This window comes from Crocodylus siamensis, chromosome 10 (assembly GCF_052110815.1).
Source record: "Crocodylus siamensis isolate JL-2025a chromosome 10, ASM5211081v1, whole genome shotgun sequence".
NCBI classification, from domain to species: Eukaryota; Metazoa; Chordata; order Crocodylia; family Crocodylidae; genus Crocodylus; species Crocodylus siamensis.
The window spans coordinates 53,898,485-53,919,028 of NC_143404.1; the positions used below are offsets into that span (position 1 = coordinate 53,898,485).

At 46.1% G+C, this 20,544-nt stretch overlaps 1 protein-coding gene across 2 annotated transcripts in view; it reads left to right on the forward strand.

The window, feature by feature from the left end:
• Positions 1-1,126: 1,126 nt before the first annotated feature.
• The window catches only part of PPP1R16B (protein phosphatase 1 regulatory subunit 16B), a 102,562-nt gene continuing 83,144 nt past the window's right edge, over positions 1,127-20,544 (forward strand). Inside the window, exon 1 of one of the 2 annotated variants that reach the window (XM_090065316.1) lies at positions 1,127-1,420. The gene's annotated coding sequence lies outside the window, so the exon portion shown is untranslated. The remainder of the gene's footprint in view (positions 1,421-20,544) is intronic. The other variant, XM_090065315.1, reaches the window with a different exon arrangement.

Here is a 20,544-nt window from a genome sequence, read left to right on the forward strand (position 1 = left end):
AATGTGATCTGGTTTTCAAAGGAACTCGTTGTTTCATAGACACTCATACATACAATGCCCTTTAATTCAAAAACAATATTTTGGTTTAGTTTAGCCTCCCCAGCCCCTTCCATCGCCCTCATTTCTCCATCTTCTTTTCTCCGTGTCACTTATCAGCAGTCAAGCTCAGAGGTTAAATGGCTTTTTTTCTGTGAAAGGTTCACACTGGAGGAAGTTAGAGGGTCACGACATTGGCAGTATAAATCAGTAGCTCATTTGAAATGAGTGCTATGCTAATTTATATCAAGTGAGCTGGGCAGTACAAGAAAATCTCATCTTATGGGGGACATGGCTGAAACAAGCTGAAGACAGTCTAAAAATCTAGAGATGTTATTTCCATATTTTCCCCCATATACTCTTTAGTCACCATTTCCTTTCCACTTTTGCCATTTTTGGGGTGCCTTTCAAAAGCAGGCGGGGTAGTAGACAACATCAGACAGTGCTCCCCGTTTTTTGGCTGTAGAAAGAGTATCGTTCCGTCTCCCGTGGTCCATTTCTGAGTTGCATCTGCCTTGTCAAAGGTGGTGGGTGCAACAGCCCTTTCTCATGGACGAGTCCTAAAGAAGCCAGCAAGCTTCCTCCTGGAACCAGGTCTCGGAACTGCTTGGAAAGAGCATCCACCAAACCTGCAGGCACGGGGCACTGCTGGACTCGCCTCCTTTTCTGCCCTCCTGTAGCCCCTGCCCCGGGCACCTCTGAACATAAGGCAACCAGGGGCTTTGAGCCGGTGAAGGGCCTGCGGCGGAGCCCTGCCCGGGCGGGAGCTGGTTGGAAAGCCGCGTTGGCGTTGCTCCAAATGAGCTTCTCAGCAATTTAGGGGAGGGGGCTTCGACCTGAAATCCCAAGCTGCACCCAGCACCCTTCCCGGTCCCTCGGGTGGCTGCCTCCACTTTCCCCTGCTCTCTCATTTCTTTTAAACAGATGGATCCAAGCAGCTCGGCACCTGCGCTGGCACCGCAGACACCGGCTCGCACTCCGTCCCTCGGCGGGAGGCGGGAGGGAGGAAGCCGACGCCCCGCCCCCTCCGCTGGCCCCGCCCGCGGGGCGGGGCCGGGCGGGGCCGAGCGCAGAACCAGCGGCGCTTCCACCCGCGCCGGCTCCTGCCCCTTGTGCGGCCGCCGGGCGCGGAGCCGAGGGACCGGCCGGCCCGGGCTGGCCGCGGCGGGCGGCTCTGCGCGGGGATCCCCCGGCTCGGCTCGACTCGGCTGCGCTCCGCTGCCCCCGGCCTGGGCGGCGGCGGCTGCCGCAGGCTTTCGGGGCTGGCGCTGCCGCTGCCGCTGCGGGTGAGTTGCCTTCAGTGAGTGACGGAGCAGCTGCAGCTCCGCCGGGGGGACGCGAGATGAGCGTGCGGCTCCCTCAGGGCACTTGCCGGAGAGGTCAGGTGCGTCCGGCCAGGGCCGAAAGAAGGGGACCGGGCAGGAGCTGGGGGAACCCTTGGCCCCCTCCTCCCTTTCTGACTCCTGTCTTGCCCTTACCTGGCGTTCAGTAACTCCTCACCCTGCCGCTGTGGGGTCCTGGGCCGGGCATCCCTCCCGGGGCCCCGCAGGCGGCTTGCCCAGGCCCCCGGGGCTCTCCCGAGTTTGTGAACTACTCGTGGAGGCAGCAGGGATGTTCTGGCTTTATGGGGGTGATTTTTGGGGGAAGGTGCGGTTGGCACCGCAGGGAGATTTCAGCCGTGGTTGGTACATAAGGGATGGAGTCGCGTTTGTAGATCTCTGCTGTGTGATGTACTGTCCCGGGCAGGTTGCCGAGAGGCTTTTATTTTCTTAAACCCTTCTTGAAGGTGATGTTTGGTGCTAGGAAAAGCAGGGTCCTAGCAGTGCAGTGGCTGGAACTAAATGCCACAGGCAATTGCAGCCTCTCTCCTCCCTTTTGGCTTTGCCAGTGCATCTCGCTCTTGACTTCCAGCACCTGCTATTCCAGTACTGGTGTCCTGCATGGCTTTTATTCTGACTCCCAGTAGTCCAATCCTGATCCCCCTGTATTGCCCTCTGACCTACGGTGTAGCCTGCTGTTCCATTCCTTCTCATGTCTGTAGCTCTGCCATTGCACCTCAGACCTGACTTCTGATTTGCACTTTCTTGCAGTGTGGGACATGGCAGGACCATGGAGCTTGCTCTTGATTTCCAGTACCCTTCTAATTGTAGGCCCAGGCCTCTCCATGGCTCTGTTGGTGCCTCTCTCCCTTGACGTATGGTATTCCCTTGCATGCCCGTTCTGGGGCCATCTAGCTTTGTAGTGGCGTCGTGAGTAGATGACATAAGATCACCAAACTTGCTTCCATGGGTGATCTGCTGAAAAGAGAGCAAACCTGTGAGTCAAGACCTAGGGGGCTCATCTGCTATCTAGTCTTGGTCGCAATCACTGTGTGGTATTCCAGGGAATCGAGCTTTGTGCAGTCCTAGGCAAAGCTGGCAAGAACCACTGAAATAATGAAGCCAGCCCTCTGTCTCGAGTAGAATAAGATTCTATGCTAATTCCACTAAACATTTATCTAAACTTACCTTGGACACATCTAATGATGAGGACATAATTACCTCTCTAGGGTAGTTTACTCCATTTCCAGATTGGCTTCAGTGATTGAAAACACTTCATCTAATTTCCATAATGGATAATTGCATGAAAGCCAGAGAATTCAAGTCCTCTCTTTGTTGCACCCGCTTATGTGTGGGTTTTGTTTCCTTTGTTAGGAAGTTTTCTTCATTTTGCATAATTCAGACATAGTGAGATAATGTTTTTATTACATTTAGTAATGGGCTAATGGTTCAAGTACAGGATGCAGTTTCAGGAAAGATGCCAGCGCTGCTGCAGTCTCCCTATGTGAACCAGAGGAAGTTTTTTAAAGGGCCACTGTCAACTTCAAATCTAGTCATAAATTACCGGTTGGTATTTCAGGTGCTGTCTGTGCCCCAAGGCTCCTCAGTACAGTTCAGTCACGTTAAGTCATATTGCCAACTTAACCTAACTCTAAGTTTTTATGAATACAGTCACTTCTATATTTTTTAAACATTTCCTTTCTCTGCTGTGAGAAAAGTGTACAAGAAGGATGGCGTGTCGAGCCAGACGTAAGATTAATAGTGAAACTGATTTGATGCAAAGTGCTATATAGAGTAAACACATTTGTAAAGAAATCTTCAGTGTTTCAGATCTATCCATCCCAGGTGTTTGTATAAACTACCCCCTCCCCCCACAAAAACCCAGCCAAACACAAACCCCCCCGAAACAACAACAGCATATAAAAGGTCTGTCAGCCAAGAGCAACTGGATTGTCTGTCCTAACTTTTGTGTGTTGTTTTCCCCACCTGTAAAGCGTGGGGGCTTGAATCTTAACATATTTAATGTTAAGTGTTTTTGAGTGTCAAAGACAAAATATGGAAGAGCCAATTAGTCTTACTGCTACTCAGAGTTAATTGCCTGCGTATAATTTTGGAAGTGATTTTTAAATGGGAGTGGGGGAGAGGGTGCTGGATTCATACCTGGATTGTGTTCCTGGTGAAGACCATGAGGTAATATACTAGAGGCTATATATATATAAATAATACCTTTTGATAATGCTTTCTCCTTTCTTGGTGAGTCCCTCATTGTAGAGACTAAACAAGTCACTGAAACTTTCCAAGTCACTGAAACTTTTTGAAGGGATCCTGTTGCTTCATTGAGTTCTGTATCAAGCCCCAAAATCTGAGCATTTTTCCTTCTGATTGGAGGGAAGGGAAAATGAATATTTCATAGTGCATGTAAAATTAAATGTTGGACTTTAAGCATGTCTGATGCATGTGATAAAACTTAGGCAAGGAGAACAGTAGTATCTTTATGCCTCTTAAGAGTGCCTGTACAGACAGTTTGTCTCTAACAAGGTCTTGTTGAATCTTTCTCTGTTGAAAAATTACCCTTGTATAGATTTTTTTTTTTTTCTTGGTACCAGTTGTACCAGCTTCTCAGTGCCTCACTGTATCATCTCTGCAGCAGTTCTACTGGAAAATAGTCATATTTTGTTTTTCCTTAGTGTAATAATTTATAAAATGCCTGTTGCCTGTGGGCATATTTCTTTCAGTAGAAACAAGACATCAACCAGTATTTACTGGAATTGTGATTACTCAGTCTTTGATGTTCCAGTTAATAAAAATAAGAAAATTATGAGGTTTTTGCTTACCAAAGAATGTCTCACTTTCTCCAGGTGTACATGTGTGAAAATGTAGGTGGTGTTTCAACAGTTTCTAGAGCACTCGTTTTCCAGATCATACTGATTTCCACATCCTACGTCAGCAAAAATAATCTGCTCTCTTCAAGGATACTGTGGAATTTAGTTGTCAAGTCATTTCAACTAGCATAAATCTATTGGGCCTGATTCTTCTCATGGTTCTACCTGTCTAGATCAGACTCGAGTTTTAAACAGTTCATTCTCTGGAACGAATGGGAGACAGCTCAGAGTCATGGTTTCTGTGGCTGGAACAGGCCAAATCAGTCTCCTCTGTACTAGTAAAGGACTGTCCTCTGTGTTAAACCCCCATGAGCCAAATTCTGCATCACATAACTGTCCCACTTCTGTTAACGACGATTAAATTATTCATTCCACTGGAGGGCAAAACCTGGCCAGTAGTTCATCTAGTCTCATTTGGAACAACTGAATGGATGATTCAATGACCTTGCTTAGCAAATTATATCACTAATTGGCCTAACTGTTCAGGAAGAAATTATTGCTTAATATCAAACACAAACTTACGATGATTATTCTTGGTTTAAAACCCCCTAACTACTTTAGGTAAAAGCTCCTCTTTTATCACTGTTTCAAAAGCGCTTATGGATATTCATCATAACCATACTTTGTCATCTTGTCTATAGTAAATTCTCTCCATTAATCATTTCCACTAATCGTATCATCCTGTTGATCTTTTGTAGATTTCCTCTTGCAAACTGCTGTATTTAACTTGTCTCATTATTTGCAGCCCTTTTCAAATCTCTTTGACCTCATTTTCCCCATCAGTGTTTTGTCCTTCATCTCTTGTTCCCCCACCTCTTTAGAGAGAATTAAAGCTGTTTGTCTTTGGTGTATAAAGTAGCCCCCTCGTCTCCCCCACGCAGTTATACACTTCATAGACATTGGGGGCTGGAAGAGACCTTGTGAGATCGAGTCCAGCCCCCCTGCCATAGGCAGGAAGTCTGCTGGAGTCAAATGATCCCAGCAAGATAAATATCAAAATGCCTTTTGAATGAATCCAGAGTAGGTGCTTGCAGCATCTCTGGGAGGAGTCTGTTCCAGACCCTGGACACTTGGACTGTAAAGAAGTTTTTCCACACCTCCAGTCTACACCAGCTTTCTAGGAGTTTGTGACCATTAGACCTTGTTATCCCTTGGGGAGCCCTGGTGAACAGCTGTTCTCCTAGATCCTGATGCACTCCTTTCCCCACCCCCCTTATATACTATAGGCTGCCATCAAGTCACCCCTGAGCCTCCTCTTCACCAGGCTGAAGAGTCCCATGTCCCTCAGCCTCTCCTAGTAAGGCTTGCTCTCTTGGCTTTAGATCATACAGGTGGTTCTCCTTTGGGCTCTCTCAAGCATATCCACATCCCTCCTTGAGTGTTGGGCCCAAAACTGGATTCAGTATTCTAGCTGTGGCCTTACTAAGGCTGAGTGAAGCAGGAGGATGACATCCCTGATTTTGCTTGAGATGCTCCGGTGGATGCATGCCAGTGTTTGGTTTGCTTTGTCAGCCATGGCATTGCGTTGGAGGTTCATGTTCATCTTCTGGTCAGTCAAGACCCCACAAGTCTCATTCAGTTGTGGTGTTGGCAAACAGAGCACTGCTGAGCCTATAAGTATGATGCTGGTTTTTTTTCTTCCAAGGTGGAGCACCCCACACTTCTACGTTGAATGCCATCAGGTTTTGGTCCACCCAGCTTGCGAGTGTGTTCAGGTTGGCCTGTATTCCCAGACTCTTTCAGTGTGACCCCCTTCCCTCATAGTTTAGTGTCGCTTGCAAACTTTGCCAGTCTGCATCTGATGCCCAAATCCTGATCATTAGTGAAGATGTTGAAGAGTACTGGCTCAAGCACTGAGCCCTCAGGGACTTCACTAGTCACCTTGCTGACTTTCTCCCATCAACTAGTACTCTTTGAATCTGACTCCAGAGCCAGTTCCCCAGCCATTGGACTGTGAGATGGTCGCCCATGATGTTCCCATCATTAAGATGAGGAACTGTGGCCTTAACCAAGTCAAAGGCTTTTTTGAAATCCAGATGTATGACATCAATCTCATCTCCCTTCTCCGGGCAATGCATCACCTGGTCATAGAACTAGACGAGGTTGGTCAGGCACAACCTTTCAGCAACAAAGCCATGTTGGCTGGTATTCAGAAGGTTGCCTTGCCTTAGCCTGCTGCTGATGGATCCCTTGATGATTTTCTCCAAGATCTTTGCAGGGATGGACGTCAGACTGATTGGCCTATAATTCCCTGGATCTTTGTTCCTTCCGTCCTTGAAGCTTGGGACCACGTTTGCACTTTTTCAGTCTTCCGGTACTTCACCTGAGCGCCACGAATTCTCAAATGTCTTTGCCATAGGGCATGTTATGATGTCCACCAGGTCCTTCAAGACTCCCGGGGGCATTCCGTCTGAGCCCACAGACTTATGGATGTCTAGCCTCTCGAGGTGTTCCCTGACTTGATCTGTGTCAATTGTGGGCCCATCTCCTGCTCCCTGGATGTTTTGCGTCTTCTCTGACAGTGTGTCCCCCCCCGACACAAAGTAATCATTTAGGAGACTGGCTTTTTCTTGGTGTCAGCTGCCTCACTTGATCTTGCAGGGGTCTGAAATGGCCTTTTGTTCTTTCTCCGACTTCCCACATATCTGAAGAACGACTTGTTGTTATCCTTGATTCCGGTGAGTTTGGTTTCTGCCTTGGCTTTCCTAGACCTCTCTCTACAGATGCAGGCTAGTGCTGAATAGTCCTCCTTGGTGGTGATTCCTGCTTTCCATGTGGTGTAGACTTTTTCTTTTAAGTTTCAGGAGGTCCAAAAGTTCCCTGCTTAGCCAAGAGTGCTTCCTTGCCTGCTGACTGCATTTCCTGCAGGACAGGATGGACTTCCCTTGAGCTTCGAGGATTGTGTTCTTAAGGAATCCCCATTCCTTGTGGACTCCTCTTTCTAAGGGGCCATGGTCTGTTTTAAACTAGTCAGGGAGGATCAGCAGGCATTGGGGGAGTCGCTGTTCCCCCGAGCACTGCCAAGAGTGACCAGGAATAACGGTCACAAGCTGGCAGAGGGTAGGTTTAGGTTAGATATCAGGAGGCGCTACTTCATGGTCAGGGCGGCTAGGGTCTGGAACCAGCTTCCAAGAGAAGTGGTGCAGGCTCCTACCCTGGGGGTCTTTAAGAGGAGGTTAGATGAACATCTTGCTGGGGTCGTTTGACCCCAGTATTCTTTCCTGCCATGGCAGGGGGTCGGACTCGATGATCTGCTCAGGTCCCTTCCGACCCTAGAAACTATGAAACTATGGTCTCTTAATGCCTGACTGACCAGCCTCCTGAGTTTGTGACCGTCAGCCTTCCCAAAGTTGAGGATTTTTGTTTTACTGAGGGATTTGCCCACCCTGTGTTGGACAGAGAAAGTGATGAGTTTGTGGTTACTGTCACCAAGCTTCCCCTTGATTCTCAGATATTTTGTACAGTGCAGAATCCGTGAGGATAAGAAAATCCCCTGCAACAAATTAATTCAAGAAAATCCTATGGCTTGTGTTTTATGCAGAAGGTCAACCTGGATGATCATAATGGGTCCTTTTGGGCTACATATATTAGATGAGCCCTAATACTAGTCCCAAACTGATAATGCCTGCCACTGATGCTTTTGCTAACAAAGGTCCTAATCCTTTAGTGAGCAACATGTAGCAATGCCGCTATTTTCTCAGAGTCCCCTTGACTTCAGAATCTGAATGCATATTGCTCATTGTAAATCCGCACCCCAAGAATGTTAATTTGCAGACTGTATGAAATGTGCTACTTGAATGACTAAAATTGTTGGACTAAGTTTTTGGCTGCCTGGTAGGAGCTGTCACTGGTGGTATTCTCTTGATACAATGATGACAGTCTTTTAGTAAATAGTGAAGTCATCAGCATGTCTGTTGATGACTGACGATTCTGATCTTGGATCCACATGTTTGACTATAGGCATGACAAATAGTTCCAGGAGGCAGGAGTAGATCCTGGTGATGTTGAGTCAAAGCTCTTTCCTTTTGTCCTTCTCATCTATCTGCCTTCATAGTGAGGCAAATTTGCTTGAAGTGATCAATGTCTTGTCATCATGGTGCCTTTGGAGAATGATCCAGTGCTTGGGTTTCCCAGGTATCAACGTTAATATTGCATGTCTTCAGGCTGGCCTGCAAGGTATCCTTGAATCTTTTCTTTTGCCCACCTCTAGGGTGGTGACCATCAGTGAGCTGAAAGTACAGGACCTGTATTGGGAACCAGTTGTCAAGCATCTTTATGATATGCTCTATCCAATGGAGCTGGTGCCTTTATAAGCAGGGCTTTAAAGCTGGTGGTGTTTGCTTGAGCTTGAGCCAGGGCACTGATGTTCATTCTTCTGTCTTCCAATTGATACGAAGGATTTTCTAAAGACATCACTGATGATAACGTTGCAAAAGCTTTCAGGTGTTTCTGACGTTGTCATCAGGATCACACCCATACAACAGGGTAGGGATGATAACAGCTTGGTAGACAATATGTTTGGTTTGAGTCCTGATATTGTAATCATCCAAGACATGGAGACATCCAAAGGTGTGGTACTGGTAGGTTTCATTTGGTGTTCAATATCATCATCTATATTTACTTTTTGGGAAAGGTGACTACCTAGGTAGGGAAAATGTTCATCATTCTTCAAAGATTGTCCACTAATTGTAATGGAGGGAGAAGCAGCTGGTTGGTTTAAGATGCGTTGGTAAGGTATCTTGGTATTTGTGAAGTTGACAGTGAGTGCAAACATCTTGCATGATTCAGAGAAGCAGTCAGGAGTGACTTGGAGCTCTTCAATTGAGTAGACACATACAACATAATCATTAGCGTATTAAAGATTAATAATGGAGGTGTTGGTTATTTTGGTTATGGAAAGTAAGTGGTTGATGTTAAAGAGATTCATATCCATGTTGCACTGGATGCTGATTCCAGATGGGAATATGTCAGCAATGAGACATGGGATATCGGTGATATAGATGGAAATGGTTATTGATGCAATCTGGCATTCTTGCTTGACTCCAGTTCTAACAGTAAAGGGGTCCATTTCTGAGCTATTGCTTAGTCTGATATACATAACATTATAAAGGTAGCAGTAAATTGACTTGCAAAGATGGCAATGGTCAGTCTGACCTCAGGTTCTTTGTTCTCTAGCTGAAAATGAGTCAACTGATTTCCCTCCCCCTGCTTTTTAATTCTGTGCCAAGAAGAGCAACAATTGTTTCCTGTAAGTATGTGCTTGCCTAGAGCCCTTGACAGTACCAGTCTAGCTCTCATCCCTCAAAAAGAGTTAAAGGAATGTGTGAATGGGTCAGCTGTTCACCTTTGGCAAAGCTGTTAGTCAAGTTACACTACCTCCTGGGTCTGGCTTGCCAGCTGGCTTGCCCGTTAGGGGAGTTTAAAGAGGCTTATTGCAATCTTGCTAGAAGCCTGTCTTATTCTACTAGTATGCTTGTCTCTCCATCTCCTTTCCATGTGTTCGCTCACTCATTCATATAGACCGATCCATTGCTGTGTGCGCAGTTACTTATCTACACCAGCTGTGTTGCTCAATGAAGTGTTCCTCCCTTCTGCGGCATTTTCATTTGTCGACTGTCAGTTTTTGCTGTCCAACATTTTTTTTCCTTAACGTATTTCTTTAAAGTGACACTTCTGAACTACTACTAGGCTGTATGCTTAATAAGCCTTAAAAAGAAAGAAGTCTTCTGGGTATCCAGGTGAGCTCATCATGTATATTTGAATATCATCTCTCCAGTTTTAATCTGTTAACACACTCACAAACAGATCATAGTGCACTTGTAGTGCATATACATGGAACAAGCATTCACAGTGAAAGTATGAGGTGAGCATGTCTGGGGCCTGTATTCAGGAGGGGAGTGATAGTTTTTAAATATAAATCATGCCATCTGTTCCCCATATAAAATAGGGATATTCATAGTTAGGTACTTCATGTTTTTCAAGCGCTCTACTACATAAATGAATAATATGAATGTTCATTCTCCTTACATTTTCACAACCCTTGGAGGGATTGGTCCTAAATATTTAATGGCTAACACCAAGTATACCCACTGGTGGAACCTGCTGGTAGCAAAGATGACCTTCTTCTCTGCTCACTAGTGACAGAATGATCCAAATGGATATAATCTAAACTTCCCTTGCTGCAATTTGAGACTCTAGCCTGTAGGTATGGTGCTGGTTCTTCCTCCACAGGCATATCACCTTGCACTTGTCAGTGTTGAATCCCATCCTATTCTCGTCCGCCCACCCCTGTAACCTGTCTAGGTCCGATTGTAGCCTATTCCTTCCTTCTAGTGTGCCCATATCTTAGTGTCATCAGCAAATTTGAACAGGGTGCTTTTTACCCCCTCGTCCAAGTCACCGATGAAGATGTTGAACAGTGCAGGCCTGAGGACCGAGCCCTGGGGGACCCCACTGCCCACATCTCTCCAGGTTGAAAATGATCCATCTACCACCACTCTCTGGGTGCAGCCCTCCAGCCAGTTGGCGACCCATTTGACTGTGTGGGTGTCGACACCACAGTCCCCCAGTTTCTTAATGAGAATGGGGTGAGAGACAGTGTCGAAGGCCTTCCGAAAGTCCAGGAAGACTATGTCCACTGCTACCCCTGCATCTAAGGATTTGGTGATCTGGTCATAGAAGGCCACCAGGTTGGTCTGACAGGACCTGCCGCTAATGAACCCGTGTTGATTGCCCCTAAGCATAATCTCCCTGCTGGCCCCTCGCGGACATGTGCCAGGATAATTCTCTCAAAAAGCTTACCCAGGATTGAGGTAAGACTAACTGGCCTATCATTCCCTGGGTCCTCCTCCCTCCCTTTTTTTGAAGATGGGAACTACAGTGGCCCTTTTCCAGTCCTCTGGCACAACACCAGAGCACCACAAGTGCTCGTAAAGCCGTGCCAGGGGTTCCGCAATGACCTCAGCCAATTCCCTCAGCACTCGGGAGTGGAGATTGTCCAAACCAGCTGATTTAAATATATCCAGTCCCTCCAGACATTCCCTGACCTGATCCTCCCTGACCCTTGGCCTAGGTGCACCTCCCCTGGGGCCTGAGGGGGGCCCAGTGGGGGCGGGGGCTGATCTGGTCCCTGCTCAGGAAAGTGAAGGCAAAGAAGTCGTTAAATAGGTTAGCTTTGTTGCCTGGTGTGATGACCATATTTCCTAGCATTTTATTGTCCACTGTAAGCCCCAGGTCCTTTTCTGCAGAGCTGCTGCCCAGCCAGTCAGCCCCCAGGCTTTACTGGTACGTGGGATTGTTCCATCCTAAGTGCAGGACTGTGCATTTGTGCTTGTTGAACCTCATGGGTGCGTCCAGATGAGCCTGCACGTGCCTCTTGCAGCATCTCCAACTGCTTTGAGACGCTGCAAGAGGCATGTTTGGGAATGGGAAATGGTTCCCCCTGCAAGTTTGCAATGTGGGGACATAATTAGATCCCTGGATCCAGGGGCCAAAAAAAAATGGAGCAAAAAAAAAAAGCAGGGCTGTGCCATGAGGCAACCAGAGGATGGCTGCCAGAGCATCTCTGTGGTTGGCCCTCGCCCTGATGATGACCCACTCTGCCTGCCTGTGCAGGGCAGGCAGCATGCCAGCAGCAGGGCTCCAGTGCCAGTAAGTAAGGGGTCGGGGGGCTGGAGGAGGGGGGAGGGGACAATGGGGGGTGGGGAAACCCCTGCCAGCCCTGCCCACTCCCCAGCCCCCCCCCCCCCCCAGTGTCCCCACAATTGAAAAAACAAAACAAAACCAACCCCCGCCCTCTTGGCACTTACCTGCAGTTCTAGCTGCCCCCCGCCCCTATTTCTACAGCGAATATAGGCTTTTTTTTTTTTTTCCTTTAAAGTGCTGGGGACTGGGGGTGCAAGCAGGCGATGGGGCCAGGTGAGGTATGAGAGCTCTGCAGGGGGGATGGTAGTCCCTGTGGGGGCCATTTGGCCCCTGTTGGCGGGGGCAGCAAAACATATAGGTATTTAGAATTCATTTTATTATTATGATAGAGATACTGCTAGGTGTCCAGATTGCTTTAACACTGGAGATATATCAATAAAACATTGCCTAACTGATTGCTGTCTCTCTGTCTCTCACTCTATCTTTATAGTGGTCTTTTGTTTTAATCGTGGAGGAACATGGATTTGGGGGTATTTTACAGAGTAACTCTGGGAGTTTTTTATCAGGGATTTTTCAGTTTTCCAATAGGGAACACCAGCATTCCTGCTAGGGAGGCCAGTGGCAGGACCCTGCTTGCCTAGAGCTAGCATCTTGGGCCCAGCTGAAGGTGGCTGACCTCCTGGCCAGTTGGGGCTAGGAGGACATGCTTTGACAGTTCAAAGCAGGCTACCATATTGGGAATGTCTCCCAGGCGATAGCCAGACAGGGGCACACATGGCAGTAGTGCCGCACAAAGGGTTGCCTGCAGCCACAGCCCATTGGCAGCTGGCCCAGAGGGGCAGAAGCTTCTACTGACTCTGCAGTCCCCATCTGGGTCTGGCAGGCGCGCAGCAGGTCACAGCCAGGCAGCATCCCCCCACTGCCAGACCGCTGCAGTGGGTAGAGGGTGCAGGGAACTCTCAGGGCTGCCTCAGGAGTCCAGCTGGCACAAGGGGTAGTGTCCCCAGGTACCAATTGAATGGGCCCAGAAGCTCCTGAGAGCTAGTAGCCCTGAGCTACTTGCCAGGGCAGCTTTTTATACTGCTGGGGACAGCACAGGTGGTCGCCCCGGGCTCTAGCTCCCCCTGGCTGCAGATCTGGGGGGAGCCAGGCCGGGTGATTTTTGCCTCCAGTGGCACTGTTTCAAAGTGCATGTTCGAGCACATGCACTGAGGCAAAAAGCCCCGGCTCAAATCTGCACTGCTTCTGTTTGAGCTGCTGCAAGCGCATGTGCTTGCATGTGTGGACATGTGCTATGAGATTTTGTTTGGCCCAATCCTCCAATTTGTCTAAGTTACTCTAAAATGTCTAAATCATACTCCTATCCTCTAGCATATTTAGTATTCCTCCCAGCTTGGTGTCGTCTGCAAAATGCCTTATAAAGCAAATGGATCACTTCACATGTGGGCAAATGATTTGCCACAGCTAGTGGCACAAATAAGAAAAAACTCAGAAGTTCTGTTCTCACACCAGAAATGAAATAAATGGTCTAGTTGTTTTCTAAGCATTTTACAGAGTCAACGAAGCATTCTCTCATTCTATAGGAGGGGAATAGATAGAGTGGCAATGGCTGTCCATGGTATCAGGATCAGATGGTGAAAGGCAAAAATAAAACCTGGACCTTTTGGATTCTGGCTTTCTACTGTTGCATTTTTATTGGACTGTTATCTCCTTTGCATTGTTCTTACTTGGATATCATTAATTGAGGTCTCAAACTGGGAAAAACTAGATTTGTGTTTTTCAGAACAGTCGAGCTGAATTCATTCTCATGGGAACTGTTTTAAATGCATTGGGAAAGGTGGGTTGGTGTTACAACAGTGGAGACTTCCGTACTTCTAACAGATGGGGGGGAAAAACAGGAAGTACAGTGAATGGCTATTATATTTCTGTTCACGCTTAGAACAACTTGATAGGAGTTTGATAAATAAGGTATCTGATGAACTTCCAATAGCAAAAACAATTGTTTTCTTAAGGTGGCTTCTGCTTTTTTATGATGTTCAAATTTTAAGTTTAATTTCTTATACAGCAGTTTATCTCATGCATCTCAAATCAGTTTGGCAAGGGTCAGTCGCCTTGTTTTATGACAAGAGAATTGGGGATAAGGGTTTGTCCACAAGTGGAAAGTAGTAGCTAGTCTAGAATGGTTCTTCATTTGGACACTAAGTGTTTTTTCCTTATTTAACCTAACCCTATTTTGGACACGCAGTAAGCTAAACTGAAAAAAGGAATCTTGTGGAATAAGTGTCTGGCAGGGGGCGTTAATTCAGATGCCCATAGTACCTTAAATTTGCATCCTTTGTTATTTCCCCATGTAGACAAGCTCCAAGATATAGGATGGGGAAGCAAAGTACTCCAGATAACATGGTAGGCTGCTCTCTGGGGTACAAGAATGTAGTTAGTCTCCTGTGGAAATTGTCTGTGTTCCTTGTTTTGAGTTTACTACCTAGGGAAAATACTGAAGGAATCCTTGACCAATAGTACTGCGTGTTTAGCTCACGTGATCTAGTTGCATAGATTGAATTTTGTTGTTTAAATGATAGCAGTCAACATCAGCCCATTATCTGCCTGACTTTACAGTAGTTTGGAAGCATACAAACAAATGAGTCTTTCTCTGTGGTTATTGAATTCTCCTTTTGCCTAGACAGCCTAATAAAGACGAAGCCAACATTGTTTTGCTGAGCTGTATTGCACAGAATTCCTTCTTTCCAAAGATTGGGTTCAAATGCTAAATTAGCTGGAGCATCAGGTGTAGCTGACTAAGATGTTGCTGATTGATAACCTGAGCTGCATATGGGTGGCAGGTGTAAATTATTTGTAGCAGCAGGCTAATTAACTCATCTTCTACCATACCCTGTCCTTTCTTACTGAGGGAGGGGAGAGGAGAGGCAGAAATACTTGCATGATATTACCTGATCTGTGCAAAAATACTAGGCTGTTACACAGTGAAGCAGAACCTGCCAAGCCTGAGAATTAAAATTACATTTATATATTTTAACAGCTCATCTGGGGATCTGACTCATGGTTTTTTAGCCTGAATGAATCATGGCTTTTCAACTCCTCTGCTTTCTCCATTGTGTAACTTATTACAGGGTTGAAAATACAACGATAAGTGCATACACATAGACAGGCATTAATTTCCACTTCCCGCTCTCTCCCTTTACATTTGCCCAGAGACCTCTCCTGTGGATTGTTCACTGATGCGCTTCCTAGATGGGGTCCTGTATCTATAGGCACTGACTCTTAGTTTTGCTGGGGGGAGGGAGGGTGGGAGCGGGGCTAAGATGATGGACATGTGAAAAATTTTACACATTTCAGGTGATAGCCCTCTTCCCAAGGGGAGCAGGGCCCTTGGCACCTCTGCCTATATCTACCCTGCAGGTTAAAGTTCTGCCCTGGTATCCTAGCTTTAGTTTATCCCCCTGGAGTGTGTCTGCAAAGCACTGTGTAGAAAGTGCCATGGCATCAGCTGGGGTGAGCTCTGATCTGCTATTTGGGGCTATTTCAAAGCACTGTCCTGCTCAGCACGCTTATTTCTTTGATGCAAAAGGCAGGCATTACAGGTGCCCCCTGCTGCACAGCAGTCTCTAGGGCTCAGTAGGAAAAATGTAGATACCTCAGGTAAAGTTTTGCTGGGAATCACAGACATTCCTCCACAATATCCCCAAATAATAGCATCACAAGTGTTGGTAGCGCCACAGGAGCCCAAATTCTGCTTACTTTAACTAAGCCAGAAAGAACTCAAAATGTAGATCACTTCCATCAGTAGTTACACCGGGGATGCACTTGGCTCCAAGTTTAACATGAAGTATCTATTAATCCCTAGTAGTTGCCTTAACTGTCCTGTGCTGGACTTGGGTTTTAGGCTAAGTGAAGAAATGAGTATTGCAGTTGCTGACTGAATCCTAGAGCTGCTCAGTTGCTTCCAGTGGTGACATCTTAGCATGGGGAGAGGAAATACGCAGAGACTTTTTCAGAACTTGCCTCTCATGGGTCGTGGGTGGGAATTCAGCCTGTGTCTGTGAAACTGGAGGAGCTTTTAACTGCTGCCAGATAAGTTTTGTTTAGTGACCGGAGCATGTTGAAATGTACTCCTTTAACCTACATTGGGCACCCATTAAGGGGAAAGTGTTTGAATAGCAAACAGATGCAGGAAGACTGTTTCAGCCTTGTGCAGTCCCTGAGGCCTCATCTGCATGGCAACATTATGCTGATATAAATTGCCCTTTGTCAGCTCAGGCTTAATTCTGTTTGTACCTAAATTGACTTCTCCCCATCGACCCTGCTTCTCTGTCACCATAATAAAACCACTTCCCTGGATAACAAGTCTGCAGCTGGCATAGATGTGCTGCTAGAATGCTGCATTTCATGGGCTGACATCCCTCCTCCACACAATCCCAGAAGACTCCTTTTCCCACAGCAGTGACTGCTAGCTCACCACCCCAACATCTAGAATGCTTCCCTCTGTGTTGAGCCCGAATCTGCAAACGGACAGCTATTGGTTTATAAAGATAAGGGAACTCCCCCTAAACCTTCTAGGTGGACTAGAAAAGAAACGAGTAGTTTCTTCAGGAGTAGCATAACTGAAGTGGGAGGGTGACAGGGGAGCAGCTCCTGGTGCCCAAGCAGGCAAGGGGGCAAAAATAAAAGATGCCACTGCTGCCAGCAGCTACCACTGCCTAGGGTAGCTACTCTGTTATGCCTCTTGTGTGCAGACTATATGCAAGAGCTAGGTTGTGATGTGGATGAAAGGCTGGGTGAGGGCAAAGGAGCAGCAGGCACATCAGAGGATGAGGGAGGCCAGCATTCAATCTGGCAATTGCCTGCTTCTGAAGTAGTTGGTAGTAGCAGACACGCTGCACAGCTCTGATGTGGGAACTTCAGCAGTGCTGACAACAATGAAGGAACAATGGGGAAAGAGATGCAGAACCTGTGGAGAGCCATAGTTAGAAAAGTGGAAGTAACTTTTAAACCATTCCCGTTTATTTTAAAAAGTCTTTTTTTTTTCTTTTTTTTTTTTTTTTTAAATATGAGTTATCTAATGGGAAACATGGATGCCCCCTACCTGAGCATGAAAACAAAGTACCTTGGAAGGTAGAAGCCCCTTAATATATCCCATTCATTTTGTTAATTTGTAAAGTAAACACATAATAATGTAAATGCTGTAAAAGGCAAAGCTGTGGGCTAAGCCTGGCTGCCTGAGACAAGCGCCACTCCTGCACGTGGGTAGAAGCAGAAGAAAGTACTGGTGACAGAAGGAACAACATTCTTCCCTTGCACAGTTGCCTTTGATCTGAACAGAAATGTCCCTTTTTCTCTCTGGAACAAGTTCAATGTAACTTTCTGTTACGGCATTTACAAGTCATGACAAATTTGTATCTACATGATGTTTCTTGAATGCTTCCTGGACATTTCAAGGGAGGGCTGCCTCATTTCTTTACCCACAGTGAGACAACTTCCTACCCTGCTCTGGTGAGCTTTGATGTCATTGCTTTGGACAGCAAGGTGGAACCAAGGCTGTAACTACACTGGGAAGTGCTTTCTGGAGTGGTAACTATGACCTCCATTGCTTGTTGGCAAAATCTACTGTGCTGTCCCCCCTTAAACCCCACTAAGACGACAGGTCCCCCATTTCATCCCTGGAATTGCAGAACAGTCTTGAAGTTTCTGGTTAAACTGCAAGAGCAACAGGATCTCTGTCTTGTTTATCAGCATCCTTAGCCAGGGCATCCTGGAAGGTGCCTCTCCAACTGCACTGTGGTCAGGAGAAACGGGATGTAGACAAGGGAGAGAGCATATTTTCAGAGCTTCTATAATCCTCTAAGGCTGATAACCAGGAATATAGGGATTGGGAAAAAAACCTCTTGCCTGAGGCAAGGCAGAGCTCTGTGAGGGTATCACTGAGCGCACCATGGCTCCATACAGCCCTTATGCAGAAAACCTAGATGTTGTAGACTTATGGACAAAGAACCACAAAAGCTCCCACCCCAGGAGTCATTTTGTTGCATAGATAGTTTAGTGATGATCACAAAACTGTTTACCCACTTCACCACCAGCAAAACATCAGCATAGCCTGAAGAGCCTCAGAACTGTCATGAGAGTAAAAACATGAATTGGTGATAAATAGAGGATCCATCAGTAAGTGCCTTGCACTTCACTGTTTTTTTGTTTTTTTTTAATGTTCTTAAGGCTTATTAACATTCAAAAGGTTTGTAAGCATCACAGGTTTTAATTTGTTTGTCACCATTAAATTTTATTTTTATTTTCTAAAAACAAGTCATGAGTTGGTTGCTGGGTTTAATACCTCTTCTCACCTCTTGTGACTGGGCCTCATACTCCTCCTACTAAATTCATAGCAGGCATTTACAAATCTTGTCAAATTCCTATCCACATCGATGACACAAAATAGTCCACAGAAGCAGCATGCTGGAACACTCTGGCTCATGCTTTAAAGTGATCTTTCAAAGCTTTCTTTATCTATACAGCCCCTCAGCAGGCTCTTGTATCTGGCTCTTCAAAATCAGCAGTCTTTCCACTTCACTCCTCCACCCTGCTGGTAATGCCTTGCCCTTTACTTCATACATATTCTGTATAACAGCACGTAGTAGTAACAGGAACATTTGCCTCCTTAAGATCCAGCCTAGTCATGATGCGTCATCTGCATCCTTTCTAACTGCCAAACACTTATTCAGTAGTGATTCTGAACCTTTTTAGATGGTTTTTATGTTATTTCTTGTTTCAGTCCATGTGCTTTAATATATGGTTTGAAACTAGTAAAGGAGAGGATAGCCTCCCTCCCCTAGAATCACTCTGCCTTAGAACCTCTCAAAGGTGAGCATGCCTGTCCAGTGTCTCTACTTGTATCTTTAAAAAAAAGTGTTATATCTCTAATAATATGGGGATTGTATGCTTTTTCTCTTTAGTCAATATTGACATCAGTGGAACATCCACCAGTGTCTGTATAACTATAGCAAAAGCACCCCTTTTTCTCTATGCACTCGGAGGTCAGAAGGAGAGTGGAGCAGCATTTGGATATACGTGTCACATTGATCAACTTCCCCACAGTTTGAGAAGTCCATTCTTTCATTTCCCTTTTCCCTGTACTATGTCCAGAGTCCCGATCTGGTGCAGCAGGGCAGATTTAACAATCTTGTGCACCTGGATGGTAACTGCCCCATCATAGATTTTGCTTGCTAGTTCCTGATAGCAGTCTGAGGTTGCAAATTTCTAGGCTGTGACTACCACCTGCTTTTCTGCTGTTAAAGCAGCACTTATTTTGGTCTTCCTGTGCTGAATGGCCAGCAGCAAGCTTGGGGCATGACTCCAAGAGTGTGGACTTCTGCTGCTATTGCTGTTTGTTCCAGATCTGTACCGTGATTCGATTCTGTCTGTCACTGTTCACTTCTTGGGCCCAGACCTGCTGCTCCACTCTGTACAGCTGGCCGGCTAATGCCTGCAGCAACCTGCAATTTTTGTGCACTATACATCATCCATTCCTTCCTCTCAGTAGCCTCATCATTATCGCAGCACTGCCAGCTGCTGTCATAGTCAATGAAGTGCTGCCTACAGAGAATTCTCCACCCTGTCATTAAAAAAAAAAAAAAAAAAAAAAAAGAGTCCATGTTTGTTTTGATGTAAAATGGGAGTTTAAAAAAAGAAATTGTAGGAAATTGACCTTAAAGTCTGCAGTTCCCCAAGTGGAGTGCTGGAATCCTATGCTGCAAAAACCTCCCATAAAGCACTCTTTTGAATGGACGGGGGTGCGGGGGTGGAAACCACACTGGTATGTCTGCCCACAATGCACTGCATCTCTTGTCAACCAGCCTCTTGTGGTGCAGACCTACAGTGCTAGCAAGGGTAGTGCCTACTTACTGTGCATGCTTTCATGTACCATAACAATGTCACAGCTGTATGTTGGCCAAAGTTACGCTGGTATGCCTACTGGGATAGGCACGGCATGAAGCACCACTTGAGTTGGAAAGGAAAATCCATTACTTGTGCCCCTACCCAAACAGGATTATTGCCTTTATGCATTCTAGTTACTGTACTCCACGTCTTTCAAACAATGGGTTTTTGACGGCTTCCTTTGGAAAGACTTTTTTCCACACAAATACTGGTTTATATTTAAAGGAAAGGAATGGGCTCCTGCAGCCCCCTTGTTTTGAGCATGCCGGTATCATTTATCTCACATCTCCATGTCTCCCTGTTCCATGGAAGGCAGGGAAGATTTGCCTTTTTTAGACTAAGTCAATTAGAGGTGCATAAGCTTTCATAAGCAGCTGCTTGCTTCATCAGAGGTTGAGAAGGGACTGCCTATTCTCTAGTCTGTTTGCAAAAAGTTCCTTTTTGTGAAGCCACATTGTTTTCAAACACTTGTTTTTGAAAATGAGGAGGGGTCCTGGCTTTGGCACACAACAAAGGTGAGGCCATTGCGATTCTGATGAAAACCAGTGCTTTACTAGGGGAAAAAAACAAAAGGAAATCATGCCATTGTCACAAATGGGTTGGACTGTTTTTTCTGCAGGTGTCTACACAGCAGCTCACACTCATATAATTTGATGTGGAAATATAAATGGAGAGCGGAAATGGAGTCTTTGGCACTCAATTAATTTTTGTTCCACATAATT